The 26,630-nt window shown below is 40.3% G+C and overlaps 1 long non-coding RNA gene across 1 annotated transcript in view; it reads left to right on the forward strand.

Moving 5' to 3' along the window:
* Positions 1-10,651: 10,651 nt before the first annotated feature.
* The window catches only part of LOC110340382, a 31,043-nt gene continuing 15,064 nt past the window's right edge, over positions 10,652-26,630 (forward strand). The window contains exons 1-2 of the long non-coding RNA XR_005880038.1: positions 10,652-10,748; positions 24,340-24,413. This is a non-coding gene — a long non-coding RNA (uncharacterized LOC110340382). The remainder of the gene's footprint in view (positions 10,749-24,339; positions 24,414-26,630) is intronic.

Here is a 26,630-nt window from a genome sequence, read left to right on the forward strand (position 1 = left end):
TAGTGCACCAGGGATAAATACTGTTTCCACTGCCAGAGGCCCCATAGACTGTCTAGGCTCCCCAACTGACACCCATGTTCAGGAGGTCTGGTTTGGTCCTATGCTGGCTCCCCAGCTGTCAGACTGGGGTCTGTGAGCTTCCATTTGCTCAGGTCGGCTGTTTCTATGGGTTTCCCCAGCATGGTCTTGACCCCTTTGCTCATCACTCCTCCCTTTCTTACAACTGGATTCCAGGAGTTAAGTTCAGCAGCAGCCTTTCTATACACCAACAACAAACAATTGAGGAAGTCAACTTTGACAAATTCCTGTTCACAGTCTCCTGAAAGACAATAGAACATCTTGGAATAAGCCTAATGGAGGAAATGAACAATTCTCTGAAGAAAGATACTTCAGATACCTTCAATTCTCTGAAGAAAGATACTCAGGAAGACACTAAAAAAATAAAAAAGGAAATATATCCCAAATTCAAAGATTGGTAAAATTAACATTATGAAAATGACCACCATACCAAAGTCATGTTGCAGATTCAGTGCAACTCAGATAAAAATACTCACAACATTCTTCACAGAATTAGGAAAAAAAATCTTAAAATTCATATGGAAAAGAAAAGACCCTACCCTCTACTTCCTCCCTGCCACAATCTCCAGCAGATCTTCTTCTACCATCTTTGTTATGACCTCATCCCTTTGTCTCAGTTGCAAACTCCAGCAGGAATTTCCTGAGAATGCAACCAAGAAAGCAGATGGGCAAGAGAAGCAGGTAGGTGATCTTCAGATCTTTACACTTCCTCCTTTCCTCCAAATCCAGTCCCCTAGTCTCATGCTCAGTTCGGTAGCAGACCATTTGCAGTGGCCTTTCCTCCCTCTCTGCTCCCATTCCCAGGGGACTAAGCAGATCATTAGTGGTGGCAGATCCATCTTTCTTTCCTTCTGTGGACCCCTTCTGTCTCCTATTCCTCCCAGCCCATCACCATTGCTAAGTGTCAGCTCTCAATAACCAGAAAAACATTATACCTAGAGCCCCCAGTGATCACACCTCGTTGGATCTTAGAAGCATTCCTTACCAGGTAACTCACAGCCACTATACTCTCCAGAGACCCAGAGAGGGCAATAGAAACCAAGGAATGGAAGACCTACCCATCAAAGAAAAGAACAGATATCATCACATAGAATGACAATCATTCCAAACCTAGGTACCTAGATGCCTGTATAAAAACATAATCAATAACAGCTAGGATAGTATGTTTCCATTCAAGCCCATCAACCCTATTACAGCTGAAGCATAAGAAAGGTACTTCAAAAATAGTCTTTATATTAGAGGTCCTTAAAGGGGAAATGAATAAACCATTAAGGAAACCCATGAAAACACAAAAAATACCTGTAATAAAATGAAGAGAACTGTTCAATACTTTCATGTAGAAATAGAATAAATAAAGAAAAGTCAAAGCGAGAGAAATCTGGAAATGAAAAATTAGGCGCTCAAACGGAATTACAGATGCAAGCTTAACCATAAGAATATAAAAAAATCTTATGTATTGAAGACAAGATGGAAAAAATGGGTACCTTGATCCAAGAAAATATCATATCTAAAATAACCCAGACACAAAACACCTAGGCAATCTGGGACACTATGCAAATATCAAATCTGTAACTAATAATAATAATAATAATAATAATAATAATAGGGGAAGAAAAAGAAACCCAGGTCAAAGGAACTGAAAATATCTTCAACAAAGTAATAGAAGAAAAATTTTCTAACCTAAAGAAGGAAATCCTACCAAGGTACAAGAATCAAACAGAACACCAAAAAGATGGATCAGAAAATAAATACCACATAACACATAACAGTCAAAACACTAAACGTATAGAAGAAATAATAGTAAAATCTGTAAGGGAAAAATGACCAAATAGTATATATAGAAAGCAGACCCATTTGACACATGACTTTTCAATGGAGACACTAAAAGCCAGAAGGGACTGGAAAAGTTCTACAAGATTTAAGAAACCACAGATGCCAGCCCAGAATATTGTACCCATAAAAACTTTCCATCCTAATAGAGAAAGACATTCCTTGATAAACCAAATTTGTACAGTATCTATCTACAAATCCAGCTTTATAGATGGTGCTATAAGGAAAACTGTAACATGAAAAGGTTAAGCACACCAGATAAAATACAAAGAATAAATATCAGATCAGCAAATCAAAACTGGGGGAATAATCACAACAACAAAGTAATGGGTATCTACAAACATTGTTTATTATAATGATGGAAGTAGAAGCAGAGATCCACAGCTAAGCACTGAGCTGAATTCCTGGAATCCAGTTGTAGAGAGAGAGGAGTGATGAGCAAAGGGGTCAAGACTGGGCTGGGGAAACCTGCAGAAACAGTTGACCTGAGCAAGAGGGAGCTCATGGACCCCAGACTGACAGCTCAGAAACCAGGATAGGATAGAACCAAGTCCCCTGAATGTGGGTGTCAGTTAGGAGGCCTTGGCAGTCTATGGGGCCTCTGGTAGTGGAACAGTATGTATCCCTAGTATACAAATGGACATTGGGAGCCCATTCCCCATAGAAGGTTACTCTCTCAGCCTAGATACACAGGGGAGGGCCTAGCTCCTGCCTCAAATGATTTGAAAGACTTTGATGATTCCCCCATGGAAGGCCTCACCCTTTCTATGGAGCAGAAGAGGGATGGGATGGGGATTGGTGGGGGGCATGGGAGGATGGGAGAGAGAGGGAACTGGGATTGGTATATAAAATAAGATTGTTTCTGCTTCAAATAAGAAAGTAAAAAATTAAAAATTAAATATTTAAATTATATTTTAAAAAGTCCATGGACATCAAGAAAACAAATAATCCAATTAAGAATATGGTGCGGATCTAAACAGAATAATGAGAAGAGAAAACTCCAATGACTGAGAAACACTTAAAGAAATGTTCAACATCCTTAGTAGCTATTAGGAATATGCAATGCAAAACTACTTTGTGAATTCGTATCATACTAGTCAGTATAAGATAAGTAAAACAAATGGCAGCCCATGCTGGAGAGGATGTGGAGGAAGGGGAACACTTGTCCATTGCTGGTGGGAGTACAAACTTCCACAGCCACTATGAAAAGCAGTGTGGCAGCTCCTCAAGAAGATGGGAGTCCATCTACCTCAAGATCCAGCTCTACCACTCTGGGACATACACCTAAAAGACACTTCCTCCTTCTATGGACACACTTGCTCAGCCACGTTCATTACTGCTCTATTCAGAGTAGCTAGAAGTTGGAAACCACCTACATGTCCTTCAAGCGATGAATTAGATAAAGAAAATGTGGCACACTGGCACAATGGGATGTTACTCAGCCATTAAGTAAAATGAAATCTTAAAATCTGTGGGGAAATGTAACCAGAAAGGAACCATCCCAAGTGAGGAAACAGACCCAGACAGAAAAGTATAAAGTATATATTCAGTTATATTATTTGTTACTGGATGGGAAAAGGCTTTCTAAATGGGCATAGAGACAAATTTATGAGGAAGACAACTTCAGGAATACCTTGGGGGCAGACTTCTGCCCCCATCATCCAGATCCCTCTGTTGTCGGGATTCGTTATTATGAGACAGGCTTGACATGACATCAGTGTCTGGATGTGTGTCACCTTTTGAGAATTCACAGCAGGGTTCCTGCTGGAAGCCCTCAGCTGGTGACTGGCACCACTTCTAATTTCAGGTCAAACTGGGCATTTAAAAGTGACTTTGACAAAACCTTAACACAGCTTCGAGGACTAATGCATTTCCCTTTTGATGTAGCCCAACGCTCCCAGACAGTGAGAAATCTGAGAGGATTAGCGGGTTTGAAAAGTAACACTTACTAACTGATACAACCGTTTCTTTTCCCACCCAGATTTCCTCTCAAAGAAAATGTAAAATCCCCTCTCTCTGAGTGAAATACCTCCTGTGACACAATTGGATCTAAATGTAGTCAGTTCAATGGTTTTTCCTTCTTAATAACTGAGTTGAATTGACCAGATAGTTGAGTTTATTGATTGTGAAGAAATCTTTTAACTTGTTTGGGGAAGAAACAAAATAAAAAGCAATTAGACTGGGAAGCTTTGCCGTCAGTGTTGGTTCCTGATGGCTAGATCCTGTCTCTGTGGACGCTTCTGATTTGGGCGTTACTTCTTTCCCCATGTGAGATAAGTAAGCGCTCTAATGATGATAACATTCTTTTTTTCTCTCAAAGTTGTTTTACATTTATAGATCCAGGGTCTCTCTCTCTCTCTCTCTCTCTCTCTCTCTCTCTCTCTCTCTCTCTCTCTCTCTCTCTCTCTCTCTCTCTCTCTCTCTCATACACACACACCTTTTCCTCTCTTCCCGCTGCTTTTCTCCCTCTCTCCCTTTCGCCTTGTGTCTCTCTCATCCACTTCCTCCCCCCTCCCTCTTTTCCACCTCTTCTTCCCCATTTTCTCCCTCTCTCCCTACCCTCTTCTCTCTCTCTCTCTCTCTCTCTCTCTCTCTCTCTCTCTCTCTCTCTCTCTCACACACACACACAATGATTTTTTCTTTTAAAATAAAAAGGAATATATTCTTTCTTGAAAGAGAGAAAAACTGTAATTTAATTACTACATCTAGCGTGAAACTGGAATAAATCAAGATTTAGGGTTTCAAATCCATGCCATGTACTCTGCTGAAGCCTGAAGGTGTTTCTCTAACCATTTATCATTAGTACATCTAGAGTTTAAATCTTTCCCCCTGGCATGAGGAAAAATTCTGGTGATTCAGGAAATCAAAGGGTAGATCTCTTAGATACTGTTGTTTAAAGACATAGAGGGAAAATTACCACTCAATGAGCCAAGAGAAGGGTTTCACAAGCAGTTAAATTAAGTCCAGGTTTTAAAACTACGTTTAGTTTTGATGCTTTTACACTGAATATTGAAGCTCTTCTCCTGATCCACACCCACACATTCTTTTTTTAAAATTTCATTACAGTGTGTGTGTGTGTGTGTGTGTGTGTAGGTCAGATGACAACTTGTAGGAGTTGGATTCCGTCTTCCAGCCTGTGAGTCTCAGGGACTGAACTAAGGTCGTCAGGCTTGGTGGCAAGCATCTTTACTCAGCCATCTTGCAGGCCCTTATACATTGGTTCTCTGATTATAGTAGGAAGTTTGTGAGTTTAATCCCAAATAACTGTGCTTTTCTGGCTTCTTCTTGACTCTACTCTCCCTGGATCTACCATGTATAGTAAACCAAAATAAAACCGGTTAATCACTTAATCCAACTTGATTGTCCTCTCTTATTGCTCCTAAAAGCTACATAGTATTGGTATTTTTTTTTTATTCTCTCTAGGTACGTGTGTTATATCTTTAGTTTTGACATGTAGATTTTCATGTGTTTGCTGGGGAGGGATATAGCAATCCTGCTGACAAAGGGTTGCCACAGAATATTACTGCCGTGAGTAGGATGGTGTGAATCACCCTAGCCCACACCCCTTCTATGTTATTCCCCAATATCTGTTTGCTATGTGGTTATGTGCTTTGATCCCTGCTGATAGGTATATACTTTGAGTTTCTGCCTGTTATTGGACAAGTGCTTTCATTTACCAACTCCTAGCAAACCTTCGTTGGATTTCACTGATTAAACTGAAACTTGTGGTAGTTAGCATCCAGGGACAGAGTACAATGTTGATATCTTGTTAAAATGGCACTGAGTTTCCTCTGGGACACCTCCATGAGTCTTATATTTTGTCTGGATTTTTTTTTCTTTTTTAGTTTTTCCAGACAGGGTTTCTCTGTGCAGCTTTGGAGCCTCTCCTGGACCTTGCTCTGTAGACCAGGCTGGCATTGAATTCACAAAGATTTGCCTGCCTCTGTCTTCCAAGTGCTGGGATTAAAGGCATATGCCACCAATGCCTGGCTAAAAATGTGTAGCCCAGACTGGCCTTGAACTCATATCTTTCTCCTTCAGCAAATCCTACTGGTGTGTGCCACCACAACCAGGTTGTCTGGATTTAGTGCATCAGTTGATAGTAGAAGACTTTTACCCCATGACAGTTCCTTCCTTCTTTCTTTCTTTCTTCCTATTTTTTGAGACATGGGTTTATTACACTCTCTAGTCAGGCTATCTTTTAACTTCTGATCCTTGCGGGGTATGCCACCACACCCAATTTCTCCTTTGCATTTCCAGTGACTACTAATGGATACAATGCAGAATCACTGATGTCATTTCAGACATTCACTTTCTAATATTCAGGATCCTGGAATAATTGCATGACAAGAGAGACTGTTGATGTGACAAACATCAGAGCATGGAGGTGGGTGATTACCCTCTACTATCCAGATAGAACAAATGTAATCTAAGTGGTTCCAATAGTAGGAGGAACAGAATTGAGGAAGGAGATGCAAGATGGGTATAGAGGTCAAAGTACAGAGACGATTGTATTGCTGCCTTTTGAGACAGAGGAAATCGTAGTGGCCTCTCTACAAGCTGGAAAAGTCAAGGAAATGGATTTTTCCCTAAGGTCTCTAAAGAAACCAAACCAGAAAATGGAATGAAAAAAATGAAATAAAAAGAAGAGGACATGACAATTCCTAAAGTATGGGGAAGGTTTTTATTGAGATATAAGGGAGAAAGCTGGCAGAGGGAAGAGTCCAGGCTGGCAGACTAACCCAAACCATGAGAGGAGAGATGGGGAGGGAGAACAAGGGAGATGGTCTGGGCCAAGAGACCAAGAGACTGGCATAGTCCAAATGGCTGAGTTGTATAGGGATCAGGTTGGGAAAAGCGAAGTGGAAGTCCAGCCGGTTGGAGGGAGGGTTTTACAGAAGAGGGCGGGGTGAGGATTGCTGGGAGGAGCCAAAGGTCCGCTCTGAGGCTTGTCCTAGACTTCTCTGAGACCTAACAAAAATGTCTTGGTTTTTGCTCAATGAGACAAGTTTTGAACTTCTGACTTCTAGAAATACTTAAAACAATAAATTTATGGGGTTTCTTCAGCCACTAAGTTTGTGGTCCTGTTACAGAAGTGATAGGAAACCAATATCCAAGGCCATCTCCTCTGTACGAATGCAGTTCTGCACGCTTACTGTTCCTGCTGCACGTGTCCTGGAGCACTGTGTGTGACACATGACACCTTTTCAGCGTTCTCCAGACATCTGATGCAGATCCTTCTAGAGACTCATGACTCCATTGTTGATGATTGACAGCTGATGTCTGTCATGCTTCACTAGTTCCTCCTCCCTTCTTGCTAAGCCGATTAGAGAGAACCATCTTTGCATCCCTGGAGATAGCTGGAAGTTTATCCATCCAAGTCCTGGAAGTCAGGCGGGAAGCTCCATCCTGGCTGCATTTCATAATCATGATAAAACCAAAACCGAGGCAGGAGTTAGGAAGAAAGGAAAAATTATGGGACATGGGAAAGGAAAGGGTTCCTCTCTTAGGAGACTGGGGAAGCCCATGCCCACCGAGAGGCAAGAGTCCCAGCACAATCAACATTTCATGAAAAGGCTGCCACAACAGAGGTAATATATCTTTCATATGTGGGTATTTAATTTTAAATCACAATAATTCCAACTTAAGGCCCAGATGTATATGACCTTGGCAAGGGCCTCATTCATTTTCTGAGACACTGTCCACTCTGCTTACTGTGCAGGTGTCCCTTTACTGTACTGGTTATAACTCTTTCCTCTACGTGACTATTATAAACCACAATGGAGTGCAGCTCTTTCTCTGAGAAGTGTATACCTGTGGTGTTCTGGATTGTGTCTGTCTTCGAAGAACTCCTCGTTTGACCCTTCCCTTAAGCCTATATTAAAATACCTTTATTTAAATTATTTATCTTTATTCATGATGGACATTCCTGAAATACTTCTTTTTTTTTTCCATGAAAGCCATGATTGCCAGTATGGCTTCTGTTGAAATCTCTAGAGCTATGTCTCCTGTCTCTGTGTACCACACTGCTGACAAAGCTATGAACACTCCTCTCTACTAAAAGCCATTTCAGAACAGCGGTTGTTTTACTGTCACCAGAAAATTATCTGACAGCTGTCACATCTTGTGGTGAGGTTCGAGTTCCTCCCTCTCAGCATTTTAGCAGTCCTGCAGTGACCTCCAAACTCTTGAGTCTCTCAGCATGCCAAACAGGAGGCTGAAATCACATGATACATATTTAAGAGTTCTTGGCCAAAATTGTTTATTCACAGGTTTTATTGTGGGCATCGGTACTTTTTCTGTAGCTGTGTTAAAATACCGAAGAGAGGCATCCAAAGAAATGATGAGTTTGCTGGGCAGTGGTGGTGCATACCTTTAACCCCAGCACTTGGGAGGCAGAGGCAGGTGGATCTCTGTGAGTTTGAAGTAGGCCTGGTCTACAGAGTGAGTTCCAGGACAGCTAGGGCTGCTACACAGAGAAACCCTGTCTTGAAAAACAAACAAACAAACAGACAGGCTCATTTTGCTCACAGTTCTTGTAGGTACTGTCTAGCATGGCAGTGAGACTGCCTCTAAGTATTGTGGTAAGAGTCTGAGGCTGATGGCCATTATGTCCACAGTAAGGAAGCAGACAGAGACAGACAGAAGGTGCATGGTTTGAAAATGGCTCCCATGGGGAGTGGCACTATTAGGAGGTATGGTTTTGTTGGAGCAAGTGTGGCCTTGTTGGAGACACTGTGTCACTGTGGGAGTGGGCTTTGAGGTCTCAGTGTGACACACCGTTTACTTCATAGAACTCTTATGAACCTCTCTGGCACCATGTCTGCCTGTACACCACCATGCTTCCTGCCATGATAATAATAAGCCTTTGAAACTGTAAGCAAGCCCCGATGAAATTTTTTTCTTTATAAGAGTTACTGTGTCCTGGCATCTCTTCACAGCATTGACTCCCTAATAAGACAGAAGTATACTGGCACTTACCTGGCTTTCCTGTGGCAGCCTGTGTCCACATGGATCTGCTTCCAATTAGACTCCTCTGGGAAAGTTCTCAGAGACACACCTAGAGCTGTCAGGTCTTGAAGTGGTTCTAAACTCTAGTCAGGTTGGCAATGAAGGTGAACTACCATGGGAGGTAGGGTAGTAGGGTTTATACTTTGTAAGAAAGGACTTTTAGGGTGGAGTAGATGACTTCAGATAAGTTCATGTCCTGGGCATCCTCCTGGAAATGGTCCTCTGACACTGATTCACACTCTATCAAGGTGCACAACTGATGCCCATTCTTTGAAGGTGACTTTGTTTCAAACCCAGGCTTGAGTAGTTAGGGAAGATCACCAGGCCAGGATGTTCCAGAAGTAACACCAAGTAAACTGAACCATAAACTTTGACCTGGTTGGTTCCTTAAGTAGAAGGACCATCATGGATGCCATCCAAGTTAAGGATATTCAAGCATTGGAATAAATGCCAACTTGTGCATATGTACAAGGCTTAAATAGTTTATGTATAACCACCCTGGAAGAAGTCAATGTCCCTTTCCTCTTTCTTGTCCTATAAAAATTATTATACCAGTATTTATAATTCTTGGTGGAATATCTTTGAATGGATAGTGAAATTTTATTAAAGAACATAGGTGTTGTGGATATATTTTCAAGGCTCTATGTTTTCAGGCCCAAACTAAACTCTTGTGCATGCGTGGCACTGGGAATTGAACCCATGGCCTCATCCATGCTCAACACATGCTCCATCACTGAGCTGTACACCTCAGCTTTACTTTTATTTTTATTTTGATTCTTAAGTTTGAGAGAAAGTCTCATTAAATTGCCCTGAGTCTGCAACACACCCTATAACCCAGACAGGCCTTGAACTGAAATCCTCTTGCATCACAGGCCTATGTCATCAGGTTTAGCAAACAACATTGTTTTTTTAGGGACTACTTTGTCTTTTATTTATTTATTTATTTATTTTGGTTTTTCGAGACAGGGTTTCTCTGTATTGTTTTGGAGGCTATCGGTCCAGCCCAGCCTCGAACTCACAGAGATCCGCCTGCCTCTGCCTCCTGAGTGCTGGGATTAAAGGCGTGCGCCACCACCGCCTGGCTACTTTCTCTTTTAAAAGCTTATTTCACACATGTCCATTTCTAAAGCGTAATTGCAACTAGAATTAATGTTTGAAAAATAAAATCTTAGAAGACCACTTGGGAGCTTTGGGGCTATGCTACAGGCAGGCACCCCGGCAGTCTCTGGCAATCACGGCTGCATGGAGTTCTCCTGTGCAAGGTGGTACCTTACGAGACACACCATGCCTGTGCTGGAAAAGATCATGGTGTGTGCCCCTCCTCCCCCAATGGAATGCTTTATTCATTCTGCCACCAATTCCATTTCAGTGATGACTGGAAGTGGGCATAATGGGAAAGGGAAAGGCAGGTAACACTCCTTTAAGTGAGCATCTCCTTCTTGGATTCCTCCCTTTATTGGCAGGGTACAGAAACCCTCCCCTCTATGATCTGCATCAAATCCTACTCATTATATGACTCTTTTTTTCTCATACAGCTTCAGCTTGATGAACTGCCCTGGTCTTGTTAGCGATTCTTACCTGCCTCGCTCACAGGCCAGTCACTCATGGACTCACATGGGCTGCTTTAGTCTTTGTGCTCTTTAGCTTGTCAGATTTAAGCCCTGTGGCGTCTTCTTAGTAAGGACTTTCTGAGGGCAAAAACTTCATCTTAAGTTTTCTTTATTCTTCACAGGACTCATCGTAGCAGCTCAGAGTACCTGTTCCATCATAAATGGTGCTTAAATTTTGGCGTATAGAAGAGCTTTAGGAGGAGTTTCAGAAAATTTCTGGTGAGTTCCAGTGATTCTGAATCATACAGAGTATACATATGTATACTTAATCCATTTATAATGTAGTCATTAAGGGATTATTATATGCCAGATAGTATGGTAGTCCTAGAGAAAGCATAGAACTTTAGGGAATGGTTACTATGTAATGGGGAAACAGAGCCACAAATAGATGGCATAGAATAGTAGCACAAATCCCAGAATAATGACACATGCCACACCTTTAAGTAAAACAAAAACTTCAAAGTAGAGTAGTGTCCAGCAAAGCAGCTGCCACAGTAGGAAGAACAGCCAAGCGAGCTGTGGGCAGGAGGCTGGCTGTACTTCCCTCTCTGTGCTTTTGAATGTACATCCCAATGTTCATTCAACTATTGTATATAGATTCAACCTGACTCGATGTCTGGGAGGATCAGGTTTCATAAACAAAAGCCTTGCATTAAGCTTGAGCTTTTCTGTAGAGACTCAGCAAGAAAGACAAAACCCAGATCCAAGCATCAGTCAAGTTACAATCCACCTGTAAAACCCATTCTAGTGGTGGACAGGTAATCACACTTCCGGAATATCTGTGCCAATAATAACGGACATTTTCAGATGTTTTGCTTTCATATCAGAGAGATGCTAAAATTAACCACTTTTTGGTATTTCCTTGACATACGACTCTGATCACTGAGATGACAAATCCTCCAAAGATCAGCTTCTGAGTGAGGTTAATGTGAAGAGTTGCCACCAATGGTCACATCCATCTATTGATTGTATCGGCTTGTCCATAAACTAGCATGATTTGCACTGGGGACCAGATGAATATGTTCTAAGCAGAACAAAGGGCACACAAGCATATCATTGTTTTGTGACCAGTGATTTATTTTTAGGACAGAAATTGTACCAGCATCCTTTTTACTGTGTAAGGAATGGCCTTTCCCCTCTTGCTTCTGTCTGCTGTTAAACGTGTCGTTTTTATAAAATGTGGACACTTATATCAGAAAAGCTTCTGGATTGTTTCTGATGGGAACATATGTTTTCAAAAATAAAGCCTATGAATTTTTTATTTTAAAACGTGCTTTTTACAGTAGCAGCATAATCTGCAGATGGTGCAGCTGATATGGCTATCTCGCTGGTTGTTAAAGAGTTTATTCTACATTAAATTGATTCCCATGGGCTGTGTTTTTCAGTGCTGTTACGACCACCAACCTTTCTTATTGAGAAGGTCAACAGGCCTGATATGAAGTCTTGTAAATCATCAGCTTACTCCTTCTGTAATATCTAATATGTCCCAGTTCACATGCCTTAAAAATTATAAACCATAGCGATACCGAGTATCAACCAAATAAATCAGCTGCTATAAATGTGCGTTTTCTTTTGGTGCCAGACAGATTCATTTCTGTGCCCCTCACAGGATTTAACTGCCTTTAGCAGATAGGCAGAACCCTCTTTTATCCAGAGAGAGAGCTAGCATGCAATTTGTTTCCAGTACCTCAGAAACACAACTGGCCCCATGGCACTAACCATGGCTCCTGGAAATTATGAAGCACAGATGCAAAAGAGTGAACATTATGGTCTTTTCCATGTTTGTAGTTAATGACAAATCTCCTGTTATACTTATATGCTATGTTTATGTGTAGGCCAGGTTAGGGGACAGTAGGGACCCGGCACTTGACTTTTCAGTTTCTAGACTATTGGAGACTCTTGTATGGGTGAGTTTAGAGAGTTCCTGCTCTACTCTCTCCACATTTCCCAGGGAGACTGTTTCTGCTGAGAAAATTTTTATCGATAGGTCTGAATTAACTAGATATCTGTAAACATATGGGACTGGGAATGTAGCTGACTGGAAGAATAGAAGAGCCTGTTTTCCATCCCAGCACTAGGTAACTTTAGATACAGGGATAGGAAGAAGGGTAGGCAGAGGTACAGATAGGGGCAAATAGATATTGTCCTTGACAGTGGAGTATCTGCATGGACTCACTCCCACATTGTAGGAGTGAACCCCACAAAGCTATCTGCCCATGAGGGTGGGGACAAGTAAATTATCACAGGTAGAGATAAAAGGAAGCGAAAGGAAAAAGGACCTCCTCTTTTGGAAGCCAGCCACACTTCTAACTCCTAGCTTGTGTGACTCTCTCTCTCTCTCTCTCTCTCTCTCTCTCTCTCTCTCTCTCTCTCTCTCTCTCTCTCTCTCTCTCTGGTAAATAAATATATTGTATCCCCTATAGCATTGGCTATCATCATTATCTGGTGTCCCTTCTCCCTACTATTGATATTAGAGGATAATTTACACCTGTGTTAATTTTCAATTATTTTAGGGTTGGGAATGGAAGGAGGTGTTCAGACTTAGGCATCCCTTTCAGATGAGTTTAGAATTTAGGTGGAATGGATATGTTTAGCTTAGGATAAGTAGATTATAACTTAGTTATCACCCTCTATGTATATATGTTGTATATGTTTGAGTTTGTATCAAATTTAAATCTTCTATTTAGATTAAAAGGGGAATTGTAGGAGTGAACCCCACAAATCCGCCCATGAGGACAGGGACAAGCAAATTAGCACAGATAGAGATAAAAGGAAGCGAAAGAAAAAAGGACCTTCTCTTTTGGAAGCCAGACACGCTTCTAACTCCTAGTTTGTGTGACTCTCTCTCTCTGGTAAATAAATATATTGTAGCCCCTATAGCATCAGTTATCATCATTCCCACTTCTTTACACCTCTGTAGATTGCTCGTTGGTTGAAGAGTAAAGAGCCTGTACTAAAGTTGGTGTATTTCTGATTCTTCACTGCGTGCTTCCCCACAAGTGGACCCCAAAGAGCCTTTTGTTTCCTTGAGAAATTCTGTTTTATAAATTCATCTGTTAAGATAGGAATATAGTCAACCATGCTTTCTAGTTTTATTTAGTAAAGGAAGAAGAAAAAATCCCTTTGTTAGGTTGGGTAGAGATAGATCTAGAAGCATAGGGTATAGATTCTGGTCCTGCTTCTGTCATTGATGACACTGGAAGTGCTCTGAGTTTCTGAAGCACAGCCAATCCTGCTTGTTCTCAGGGTGCAGATTTGTGAATTCGCACAGTCTCTAAACAAATTACTGTTCATTATATTCTCATGGTTATTTGTAGACAGGAGAGGGACAGTGATACACACATTTCCAGTTGAGAGAGATTCTGGCACAAATGAGACCTTGTGAAAATTCTCATTTTTAGAAATAAGCTTTTTGGTGTTATTTTCTAAACTAAGAAGTGACCAGAGCTGCTTTACTTACTTACCACAGCGATGTCATCTTTCAAAAGGAATGTTCAATGAGTGATATTTTGGTTGCCTTTTACAGTCAAAGTGTCTCCACAATGAGATGTGTTGACCCAAAGAAGCGCCTCTAACCATATCTTGTTCTTTTTTTGTTGTTTGTTTTTTGAGACAGTGTTTCTCCAGTTATCCCTGGCTGCCCTGACTCACTCTGTAGAACAGGCTGGCCTCGACCCTCAGATATCTGCCTGCCTCTGCCTCATGAGGGATTAAAGGTGTGCACTACCACTGCCTGGCCCTGAATCTCATTCTTATCTGTCTGTCAGCATAAAGGAGCCAATGATTTCAGGAGATTCCCCTTCTAGCACATAGGTGGTTTTCTCTCTGGACCCGTTATATTTTTATCATTTTTGTCTCTATATATTTATGTAAATCTCAAGTCCTAGAAGGTTCCAGCTCAGCTGATGAAATCCCTGCTTTTGTAAGAGAGCAATAAAAGCATCTGAGAAGTGTTAATCATTCAAGAACAACGGAGGCTCCACAATCTTTTACATCCAGGCTTGTCCTTTAATGGAAGATGATGCTGAAATAGGAGTGGGCCCATTAGCTAGAAACAATTCAAGGATTGAATTAAATAAAAATTCCCTTGGGCTTCTGCATGAAAACTATTGAATTGAGTGTAAACGAGCCAAAAGCACCTTCTATGTTTTTTTTATCCTTTCCCATTGTAAAATCCTTGATTTAGTTTATTATCCATTAATGAATCTCCATTGACTTACCTAACTGGTATATTTAAATATCCATTTCATTTACAGTTAGGTATTCAAATATCCTTTTCATTAAAAAATATGCTCAAAAGGGGATATAACAGCTTGTTCAACCATTCTTAATAGCTTCTTTGGAGACTCTGTGCTCTCAGCTAAACCCAAACTTGCAGAATCTCATTATGAAGGAGCATTGAGTCAATTCAATTGCTCCTAGAGTCTGTGGCAGTCTGTCATGTCAGAGTTGCACCATAGACTATGTTCATTTTCATTTTGCTAGCTGCTCATTTCATGAGGTTCTCCTGACTCAGGAAGTTTGAGGAATGTGGTCTGACCACCTTTAACTTTTTCCAGTTGAGACACAACAGGCACACACACACTAGGCAGAGAGCACAGTTGCATTCAGTGTACAGTTTAGACACTTGCACACCAGTGATTCTCAAACTGGGGGTCTCGACCCCTTTGGGGGAATTGAATGACCCTTTCACAGGGGTTGCATATCTAGTATTCTACATATCAGATATTTATATTATGATTCATAAAAGTAGCAAAATTACAGTTATGAAGTAGCAATGAAAACAACTTTATAGTTGGGGGTCATCACAACAGGAGAAACTGTATTAAAGGGTAAGATTGAGATCCACTGGTCTACACCATAACGATCACCTTGATGAAGGCAGAGAGCTATCTCTGCATTCCCAGAAGTGCCCCTCATCAGTGCCCTTACCCTAGAGGTAAACACTATAGGTAGAATAGTGATGTCCATCACCTTTGGTTAGCTAAATTTTGTGTGATGCTCTTCGGCTTCACATAAATGAATCCTGTGATAAATGCTTTTTTGCCTTTTCTTTTACTTGTCATAATAATCAGGACAGTTGCCCACCTTGTTATATACAACATCTCATTTCTTTTATTATTGAACAGCTTTCTATTTTGTGAACATACTAGAACTTAGTTCAGTCTCTTATTACAGCACTTTTAGTTGGCTTGGGAGGTAGACTGTGGAGAGAACTACTAAGAACATTCTGTAATGTGTGTTTTGTGAGGTGTGCACTTATTTCTTTTGAATATGCATTTTAATGTAGTCATGTGAATGCAGACAGATGTTGTTAGACCATAAGTAGTGCTGGTTTTCCAAAGTGATTACTCTCTAGTGTACTGGAGTAAACAAGTTCAAGTACTCCTGCATTCTTGCCAACATTTGCCATTACCGGTCTTTTAAAAAAAATGTAGTCATTCTGGTGAGGGAGCGGTGGTATGTCTCTGAATTTATTTTACAGAATACTTCCCTAACTGCTGTTGTTGTTTAGTCCATTTGCATTTATTTCCTATTTAAATTGTGTGTGTGTGTTTGTGCGTGCGTTCCCTGGTGCGTCTCTCCTGAAAGTAGTAATAACACAGGAGCAGACCCGGAACTGTATGTGGCCAGCAATAGACTCAATGGTGGTGACCCTTTTGGAGCTTGGTTTCATGGTTGCTGGACATTTGTCTTGGGTTCATTATCACACAGTGGAGCATAGACTCAAATTCAGTGTCCTTGTTGCCACTGATGTTGGATACCTTCCATTTACATTTTAGCCCCACTCTTTCTCTCTCTTCCCTACATGGGAGGCTGGCTGGGGGTAGAGCAGGCATCCTGAATTTTCTTTTGTCGTTTCATGTGGGTTTCGTCAATGTGCAACACTATCCTAAAGATCAGAGGAGACATGGGGGAGAAGAGAAGATTAAAAGCAGTGTTACTTTTCCTTAAGTTGCTGCATGTTGGATGTGCCTAAGCTCTCACAACCCCTTCTGGAGATCCTCTGTATAAGTACTGGCTCTGGCAGTCCAATTCCTTCCATAATGTCTTAAGCATGGACTATCTGGAGCCCCCTATGACCACCTGTGCTGAAGCCTTGCAATATCTCCATGAGTTCCTTGTAGACTGCCTTGTCTGATTGGCAGGGCCATGGAGGTTGCACTTCAACAAATACTTCATTAAAAACAAATCTATGATGCATATCAAGGAGACTTTGTCTAGTAAGTGATTCCCATTCTCTTAGTATGGTTGGCTCCTTCTTCTTGACCCAAAATGGGACTTGATACTTTCTGATATATCTCTAATAAGTCTGCTCATAACCTTCACTGTGTCCTAGATCATGAACTGCTCTGTGCTCAGACTGAAGAACAGAAATGCTCATGCCTAATGCTATTGGTGTTAGATGGGGAAGTAGCACCTACTTCCTGGGTATACAAACTGTTGGTGGGAATATAATGAACTATTTATACCTGTTTGCAAAGGGGCTAGGAAATGTGGCCTCTGATAGAATATGAGTTTGTGTGTGTGTGTGTGTGTGTTGTTTGAAAAGAGACTGGATGTAGGAAAGCTATCATCAATGTGTGTGCCTCTTGATATGCCATTTTATATTCTGAATATATCATATCAGCTTATATCTATGACACATGAGAATACACAGGCTAGAATGCTTGTGCCTACCAGGGACTAACTTCACCTGTTTGCGTTGAACCTGTAATCCCAGGAGACATCACGGGACTTGTGGAGGTGTTAGCACAAGTCTAAATCCACTCTGTACTTTCAACTTTGATAAAAGGAGCTGAATATGGATGGCAGACCTGAGCATAAAGACACTCTAAAACACACACAGGAGAAAAGCTTTGTGACTTTGGAAAGATGTCATAGTTATAATGCAAAAGTGTGGTTTGTGCAGAAAATAGGTGCTCTTGTACAGGAAGTGTTTACACTGGTCAAGAGGATGAGCAGTAGCCCTCAACATTGTTCATGCTGTTAGAAATTGATTCTTTATGTGTATTTATTTTACAGTTACACATTATTTACAATAAGAGTGTAAAAATAGAGGTGTTTCTGTAAAACTAAAATAAGGCATTAAAAAGTGGAATAAATACTAAATTGCTTTAGTAAGTATGCTGTTGAATTGAGGGTAGGCTAGGTAATTGAGATATAAATAGTATTTCACTCTCTCATTGAAAAACAATTCTAAAAATCATTGTGGATGCATGATAGGCATGGTTTCTGCAAGTGAGAGCATGTGGAACTCGTATAAATGAGTTAATGTTCAGAACCAAAGTGTTGTCTCTGTACAGATAGAAAGGCTGCTGAACAATGTGCACTTACACATTGTGTGTTAAGATTAAGTGTTTAAGATACTGAAATAATTTGAAAGATTTGGTTTATTAACTTACTAACTCCTGTTGCAATAGCTTCCTTCATTCTTCAAAAATTTATGAAGAATAATATTAGAATGTTAAAATATTTTCTGTTACAATGTTACACATTTTCCCCCAAGACAGGGTTTCTCTGTGTAGCTCTGGTTGTCCTGGAACTCAGTCTGTAGACCAGGCTGACCTCCAATTGAACTCAGAAATTTGCCTGCCTCGGTGTCCCCAGTGCTGGAATTAAAAGTATGTACCACAACTTCCTGCAACTATACACATTTTTATTCTGGTTTTTATATGCTTTACAACCAGAAGAACATTTTACAGTACTTACATTTTGTTACTAGGCTAGTTTATATTTTGTAAATATTTACTATCTATAGTTTAATTTTTCTGTCTTTTATTTTATTTTGTAACAGAGCATATTTATGAAATTATTTTTAGATTAAAATTATTTTAATATAATGTATTTTAATCTTATTCTTGTTATCTCTTTCTCCCCCATCAAATATTAAAAACGAGAAAAACCATATCTTAGTTACTTTTCTATTGCCATGAGAAAACACCATGACCAAGGTAACATATAAAGGAAAACATTTAATTTGGACTCTATGACCATCAAGGCATGACAGCAGGCAGGTCTGGTGCTAGTGTGGTAGTTGAGAGCTTGCATCTTTATTTACAAGTAGAAGGTGGAAAGAGAGCTGACTGGGAATTGTATGAGATTTTAAAACCTCAAAGTCCACCCCTAGTGACACTGCTCCTCCAACAAGAGCACATCACCTAATTCTTCCCAAACAATTCCAACTGGAGACCAAGTATTTGAAAAATGAGCCAATGGGGGCAGTTCTCATTCAAACCGCCCACAAAAAAAAAAAAACAAAAAAATGAATATCAAAGCAAATAGAACAAAACAAAACAAAAATATATAAAAACAAAATCAAAGCAAACAAACCAAACCAAAAACAAGGCAAACCAAAATAATATAAACATACCTATACTCGAGCACATGCACACACATGAGCAAGCATGTGTGTGTACGCACAGACACACACAAAGCCTGCTTGTTCTGTAGTAGCCAGTAACTTCTGGGCATGGGGCCTGCCCTAAAACGTCATTAATATACCCAGGGACACTCCATTTGGTAAAAACGATTTTATTTTTCCTTGCCAGCAGGTATCATTCGCAACCAGTTTCTTGGTTAGGAATAGGATTTTATGTGCACTTCCCCTTCTCAGTGCTGGGCTCACACCTGGCTTTCATCTGTGCAGGTCTCGAGCATTTTGCCACAGCCCCTATGGGTTTGTATGTGCTTCAGTACTGCTTTGCCTAGATGATGCTGTTTCCTTGGAGTCACTAACCACCTCTGGCTTTAGAACCTACTTCTCATCCTTTAACACATCATGTCCCTGAGCCTTGGAAGGAGGGTTGAAAAAGGCAACCCATTTAGGGATGAGTGCTCCAAAATCTCCTACTCTCTGTGTCTTGTCCAGTCCTGGATATTTTTGTCAGTTACTATTGACTGTGAGAAGAAGCTTCTCTGTTGAGGGTTGAGCAAGGCATTGATCTATTGGCATGGCAGTATGTCATTGGGAATCATTTCATTGTTATGTCCCTTTAGCAGAATAGCAGTAGTAGTCTCTCCCCTAGGTCCATGACTTACTGAGTTCCAGTATTTGTCACATTAGCCATGTCAGGTATGCGTTCCATCTCATGGAGTAAGCCTTAAAACCAATGTGGGGGAGGCGTGGTTGGTTATTCCCGTAACGTTTGTGCCGCTGTTGTACAGGTGCATCATGCAGGCAGGTCAATGTTGTAGGTTTCAGAGTTTGCAGCTGGGTGATATTGATAATTACCTTTCTCGCCTGGTAGTAGTCAGAGTACCCTCCAAAACCATGAATGCTAGTCAGTAGGGGTAAAACTTATTTTTGGGCACCAGCTCCATTTTCTTATTTTCTGTGACATGAGAGGTTGTTGTCTTCAACAATAGTGCCGAGGTCCAGCCTGTATCAGTTCTATGCTGCAGGGGCTGTCTATTCTGGACTGATGTCTTTGGGGCTGTGATCAGAATCAGTCAAACAGCCCCAGATTGGACCCTGAGTGAGGGAGTGTGGATGAGGGAAGTCCTATCTACCAATGACGTTAAAGGATGAGACAGAGACATCTGGTCATGGTCATCTCAGGAGGGCTCTCAGTCAATACTTGGGACCACAGTTTATTTCAGCATCCTCTTAAATAGCTTTTCAAAAGCAGGGTTACTGACAGAAGACATCTATTATCATGTATAGAGCTGATATCAAATATTTCCTTTAATCCAAGAGGCAATTCAAGACCACATGTATGCACTAGTCTTTAGTGTGGGTGTAGGCTTGTCCAGTGCCTAGATCTTTTTACACAAACTAGGAGCCATTCCCCACCATGGCCAGGCCATTCAGAGATAACCAGCCAACATTTAAAAGACAATAGAAATTCTGAACTCCTAGAATTCTTGGCTGGGCCGAGAATAATTCTGAGTCATTACATTTGGGCCCCAACACAATAGGGCTTTCCTGTCATGTTGTGGAGAGCAGCCAACAGCCTTGACAATGGCCTGTGATGTTTGGAGAACTTCCATGAGACCCCTTTGGCCTGTGAAGCAACAAGATATAACGCTACAGGTGCTGGAGGTTTTACATGGTATCATAAGATCTCTAATTGAAGCATTGTCTCCGTCATTATAGGTGACTTCATTTAGCCTCCTTTCATATACATATGTATTTTAGAAAGCTTCTACAATCTTTTCAAAAAGCTCTTAGTGTTAGTTGTCCCTCCCCATATTGCCTCCTTTACCCTGACACCCCATCCCTATCCCTGCTTAATCCTTCTTTTGTGTTTTCCCTTTGTTTCTTTGTAACACTATACCATATTTGCCCTTTCATGAAGGATTCCTTAGGTTCCTTACTAACTACACAGCCTCTGTGGTTATTTGGATTGAAACATGTATCTTAAAAGCTAACTTCCACCTGTAAGAGTTAAACGTGCAATGTTTGTCTTTGGGGTTATGGGTTATCTCATTCTAGATGATTATTTCTAGCTCCATCCATTTACCTGAAAATGCTATAGTTTTTAAACAGCTGAATAATATTTCATCGTGTAAATCCACATTTGTATTATCTATTCATCAGTTGGTAGACATCTGAACTATTTCTGGCTATTGCGAATAGAGCAGTAATAGACATGGATGAGCAAGTCTAGAGTTCTTTGGATATATGCCCCAGATTAATATAGCTAGATCTTGTGGTAGATAGATTTTCAACATTCAGAGCAACTTCCACACCAATTTCTGTAGAGAGTAGGCCAGTTTGCACCCCCACCATCAATGAATAGGTTTCCCCTTTCCCCACATTTTTGACACAATCTTCTGTATTTTATTAATTGGCATTCAGGAAGCCATTTTTTCTAAATTGGGTATCATTTAGTTGCAATATCATTCATCACTTAAAAATATTTTTCTAAGACTTTCTGTTATAATTAGTGTTATTTAGGTATGTAAGTTTACATTTGATTTTTGTGTCCGTGTGTGGGGTACACATGTGTGTGTATCTGGATGTGTATGTGTGTGCATGTGGATGCCTGACACTGACATCAGATATCTCTATCCACTGCTCTTCACTTTCTATATGGAAGCAATGTCTCTTGGTGAAGCTGGATCTCACCATGCTGGCTTATCTAGCTAGCCAGATTGCTCCAGGGATTTCTGTTTAAATGGTCTGAGATTACAGACAGATTGCCACACCCAGGCTGCCACACCCACCTGGCATTTCCATGGGTTCTGGAGATCCCCAAGTAGGTTCTCATGTTTGCAAGCGCCAGGCGCTTTCCTTGCTGGGCTACCTCCCTGGGCCCTTTTGTGCATATTAAAAATTTTCAATTTTTCTCCTATTTATCTATTAAGAGGTGGTTACTTCCCTTTCTCTCCCCTGCAAGGAGGAAAGGCAAACTGGAGTATTATGAGCAATCCTGGCTGACACAACAGTTCTCAGAGAAAATCAGTCTGCTCCATAAGCAGTACTTTGTAATATCTGCACATGGTTTTAGTGGTCACAGTCCATGTGTCTGCTATCTGAAAGCTGGAGGCCGGGGGGGGGAGGCAATCCTGCTAAAGTTCCTGAGTTTCCCAGGATAGTCCAGCCACAAATGTCTGAATGCCAGTATTGCCCTGATTGAAAATCAACAACAACAACAACAACAACAACAACAACACACACACCCTAAAACAAAAATAAATAAAAAACCTGCTGCAAATTGCAAATAACAATATAGAATTCCTTGGGGGAATGGATAGGAGTAGGGTGGAGAACTAGAGATAAAAAGGAGAAAGAGAAAAAGGATGCTCTATTCCAACACGTAAAAAATTAAGAATATTTAAAGCAGGAGGGCACAGAGGTACCTTAGAAGGGGTTGGCTGTACATCATCCCATTAAAGGAGTTACAACAGTGAGTGAAGCTGTACTCATTAACAGGCTCTTTGCATCTTTCATTAGGGTCTGTGGGACATATTAAGAAATCTTACTGGTAGAGAATTGTGTTGATTGAATAAAATCGTCTGGGGGAAATGCCTAGGTGTTTGAGAGAATAGCAGCTCCCAGGGCATGAGAAATACCTTGTAAGATCTCTTTCAAGTGGGATTTTGGCCTTGGCTGTGTCAATGTGACACTCAAAAGTACCTACTCTGTATTCTTTGCTCTGTCACCCAAAAATGTAAGGCAAATGCCTGCTTTGCCTAGTGAGCATTCCAAATTCCAGATTGAACAAATGGAAGTATGAAACATCTGGTGAAGTTTTCCATTTAAATTAGAAATGGATTTGTTATGTATCTGAAATTGAAAACTGGTTGATCATCCTGTTCTTTTATCTGATAACCTTAGTGTGTTCCTTGATTAATTTTTAACATAAAGAAAATAGTTATATATTAACACTTTTCAGCCTTTTTATAGTACTGTTGCTTGCCCGAAGTAAGTCAAAATTGAATTCTGACTCTAGATACAGTGTTTCACTCTCAGAAGCCTGAACTCAGTCATGGTTCTGAAATATTCAGAAGGGACACAGGATAAAATGAAAACAGAACAACCTGTATGAATGAAGGCATGAGAAACAAAGGGAATAGCCACATCTCTGTGTTAGTGCCTTCCATGGGAAGGCAACTGTGATTCTCCACACACCCCCATGTTTCAGAATCAAGGACAAGTCCAAACCTGGAGTCTCGAGCTGGCATCTGAATCTCCATATTCAGCAAACACCCAGAGTTAGTTTTAATTCCTGCTCAGTTTAGAATTTATTTTCTTTGGTGGAGATTGCACCCAGAGCCTTGCCCATGTCAGGGGAGCTCTCAACTACTGAACTGAACTCTATGCTTGATTCACACGGAAGTCTGATATCACCAGGCTAAACAATTTCTGTTGTGCTACTGGGACAAAATCGTGTTGTAGGACCAGGTTAAAAGCCTTTAGACTCAGACTTCATTTGGAAATATGATTGTTACTTTTTAAATAAAGCATGTATGTGAATTCCCATTTCCCATAATCTATACACACTCGAGTTCCTACATTGCTTGGTTCTGTGCACTCATCTATCAAACACGGATGGCCACCAGACTCTGTGATTGTTTTAAGGCAAATGTTATGAATAGAAACCTTATCATTACCTTCTTGAAGGACAGTATCTTCATTTTCTTTTTTACATTTCCATCATCTCCCACATTGTTGGCAGTAGAGACAATATACAGTTTTATTTTACTTATTTGTCTTCCTGTCTTCTGTGGCAAATATCTAATTTGCTACTAAATGGTATTTATGGATTTGAACTTGCTTGTTTTCTGCATTGCCCAAGCACCGGGATCCCAGGATGCACTGACAAGCTGTGTGTATGCTTATCAAAGTGCCCTTGGGAAATGAAATAACACATGAAGCTCATTCGCTATTTTCCAACAAACTTCATAACATTCTCCCTGATTCTATCCTTTGGATAGATTTCTAGTTTATCTTATATGTGAGAAATGACCTTATAACCTGCATGTGACAGTTGTTTGGGTTTTATTAAGTGCCCTGCTAGCTTGTGATATAGGGGCATTACTCATAGATATTTGTTGGCTCCCCCAGTAAGCCAAGAAAATTTATTTTTGTACATTTAACTGCTGTGTCTTTCTTCTGCTGCATGTCATTTACAAGTAGTTCATGGTATAAGGAGCATGCTGCCAATTCTGACTTTAGATGAAGAGGAAAGAGATAGATTGGCATAATGGGTCAGAGAGGTGAAAACTTTGCAGGGTACATGTCTCCCAGAAAAAAGCAAACTTGATGGAAATTAAACATAAATTCAAACCAAAGGGAACCTTCTATTCCTTATTCTATTTTGGGAAAGACTTGATTCATTACTCTTCTTCTATCCCCTAGAGTATTAGGGAGCAGGAGCTCAGAATGTGTGCATCCAGCCATCTGAGATCATCTGAGGTGTTCTCTACAGAGAAGTAAGTCATCCCTTATTGCTTTTTTAAAAATTGTGATATCTTAGTAGTCATTTCAAAGTTCTGCTTAATTTCATATAAAAATATTCCATCATCAAGACAATTTATTAGGACTTGCAGAGTAAAATTTTAATCACATACTGGTTTTCTCCTTGTTGACAATTTTCTGCAGTACTGAGACAATCATGTACTGGTTTTCCCTTTGTTGATAATTTTTTGTTGTACTGAGACTAAAGTTAGTTAGTTATTACTTGGCTGATTCCACACAGTTGAGTACAGGATAGAATTAACAAAGCTGTATTCTTTCATATAACTCTGCAAAACACAGCCTATAACTCTGCACAACGCAGTCAAAGCAAAGGTGACCATTATCCTCACTCATGCCTCATTCCTTAAACTCCACCCTCACAGCAACTAAGAGTATGTTTCGTTAGGTGCATGCTTAGTATGGCCTGAGGTATCATCCCACTGGTTTGCAGTAGTGATGAGCAGAGTGCAGCCAGCTCAGACTGTAGGTGTTAGGTAATGGCTTCCTCCCCAGACCCTTTTCACACCCAGTTGTGTTCAGAAATGCATGTGCTTTTCTTTCGTTGCATTTGTTTTCCCTTTTTTACGAATATGCCTAGAAGTCAAAGAGAACAGAACATGATCAAGGAATGTGGCGATGGGGGATTCTCAAGTTTCTGGGTCTTGATTTCATAATATTAAAATGGAAAGACTATACTCTAGATGTACTGTAATAATTAAATTGAAGGTAAATTATGGAAAATGGTAAAAAAAATGGAAACATTGCAGTTGGGTATTAGTAGGTGTGTGGCTGCGCAATCACAGAAGGTCCCCACAGAACTGTTGTTCTCTTGTTAAAGATTAAAATTAGAAAGGTGCCACTATTGAAAAGCATGGTTAGACCGACCACTTCATTTGAAAGTTGGTAATTAAATGTGATGAATTAGGCATTTATCTTCTCAGAGGAATATGATGCAGGATAAGGGAGTAACTCTGGGTGTTGACGGAACCTTAAAAATGAATCTTAGAGTCAGGATGAGATAATTCAAAATCAGTTTAACTGTTTAAAATATTTGTCTCAAGTAAATATGAGGACTGGGTGGTAAAACACCAGGCAAATGATTCATAGGTACAGGATGTTGATCTTTAGATGCCCCACTCATCATGATGTGTGATAATGGAGAGATACCTATCACCACTTCAACTTAGTTATCAGACTCACAGCCAGGAAACCCAACATCTTGGGCCTCCTGATAGGATGTGGCTTGAACTTGAAACATCATGCTGGGTGTCTTTGAGTTTACGGCTTGCTTACAGCAAGAATAGGGACTAAAGCATTGGTAAGATGATTGCAGCACACAACCAAATATTGGAACAGGTGTCAGTAGTCAGACAACTGTCTTGATCTCAATTTGCTGGTGGTTCAACAGGGCAGCATGACAGTCTCAGTACTAGGGGATTGCTCTGGGAGTGTTATTTGGACTTGGTATTGTTCCCTGGTCTATATCCAATGACGTTCTTGTGTTAGACATGTAGGTACCCACAGTAAAGGAACTGGAGCACTCCTAATTGACCTAACACTCAGCAGGCACATTTTAAAAAGAATATAAACTAGCTTATTGTGGATTTGCTAACCACATCCTGTTTTTGAAGTACATCTTGATTAACATATTACCAACTTTCTAGTGAGTAAAGCTCCATTATCAGCACATTCTTCTGAATACACAAAGGCTTGTGGGATATGTGTGCTGATATACAAAGACCTGTGTGTTGGTAAGTCTGCTAAATAAGTGTAAAACATTGAGTGATTGTTTTCTTTTTGTGGTTCTTGTCAGAACATTAGTGATGCCTTTGATAAAAGTGGCCTTTGTGTACACATTCTCACTTAAAGGTTTACTTCCTCTTATGACTTTATTGAATATAACACAGTATGTACATAATATCAGTTCCTCTGTTTTTATAATAAAATTTATATAAGTCATTATTATTACCAATGGATTTTTAAGTAATTTAGCTACGTGGGACTATTTTTGCTAACCATTTCAAAGTCCAGAATTCCATTTTCTGAGTTACATAATATCAGTGGCCCTTGCTTGATATGTACCTCATATAGAGATCTGTGTTTATGACTTAAGTTGTTTTTATGACAGAATCAAAGTATCTGAGCTCCAAGAATTATAGTTATAAATTGATGTCTAAGGATGTATGTCTAAA

This window comes from Mesocricetus auratus, unplaced genomic scaffold (genome assembly GCF_017639785.1).
Source record: "Mesocricetus auratus isolate SY011 unplaced genomic scaffold, BCM_Maur_2.0 Super-Scaffold_100010, whole genome shotgun sequence".
Lineage (NCBI taxonomy): Eukaryota > Metazoa > Chordata > Mammalia > Rodentia > Cricetidae > Mesocricetus > Mesocricetus auratus.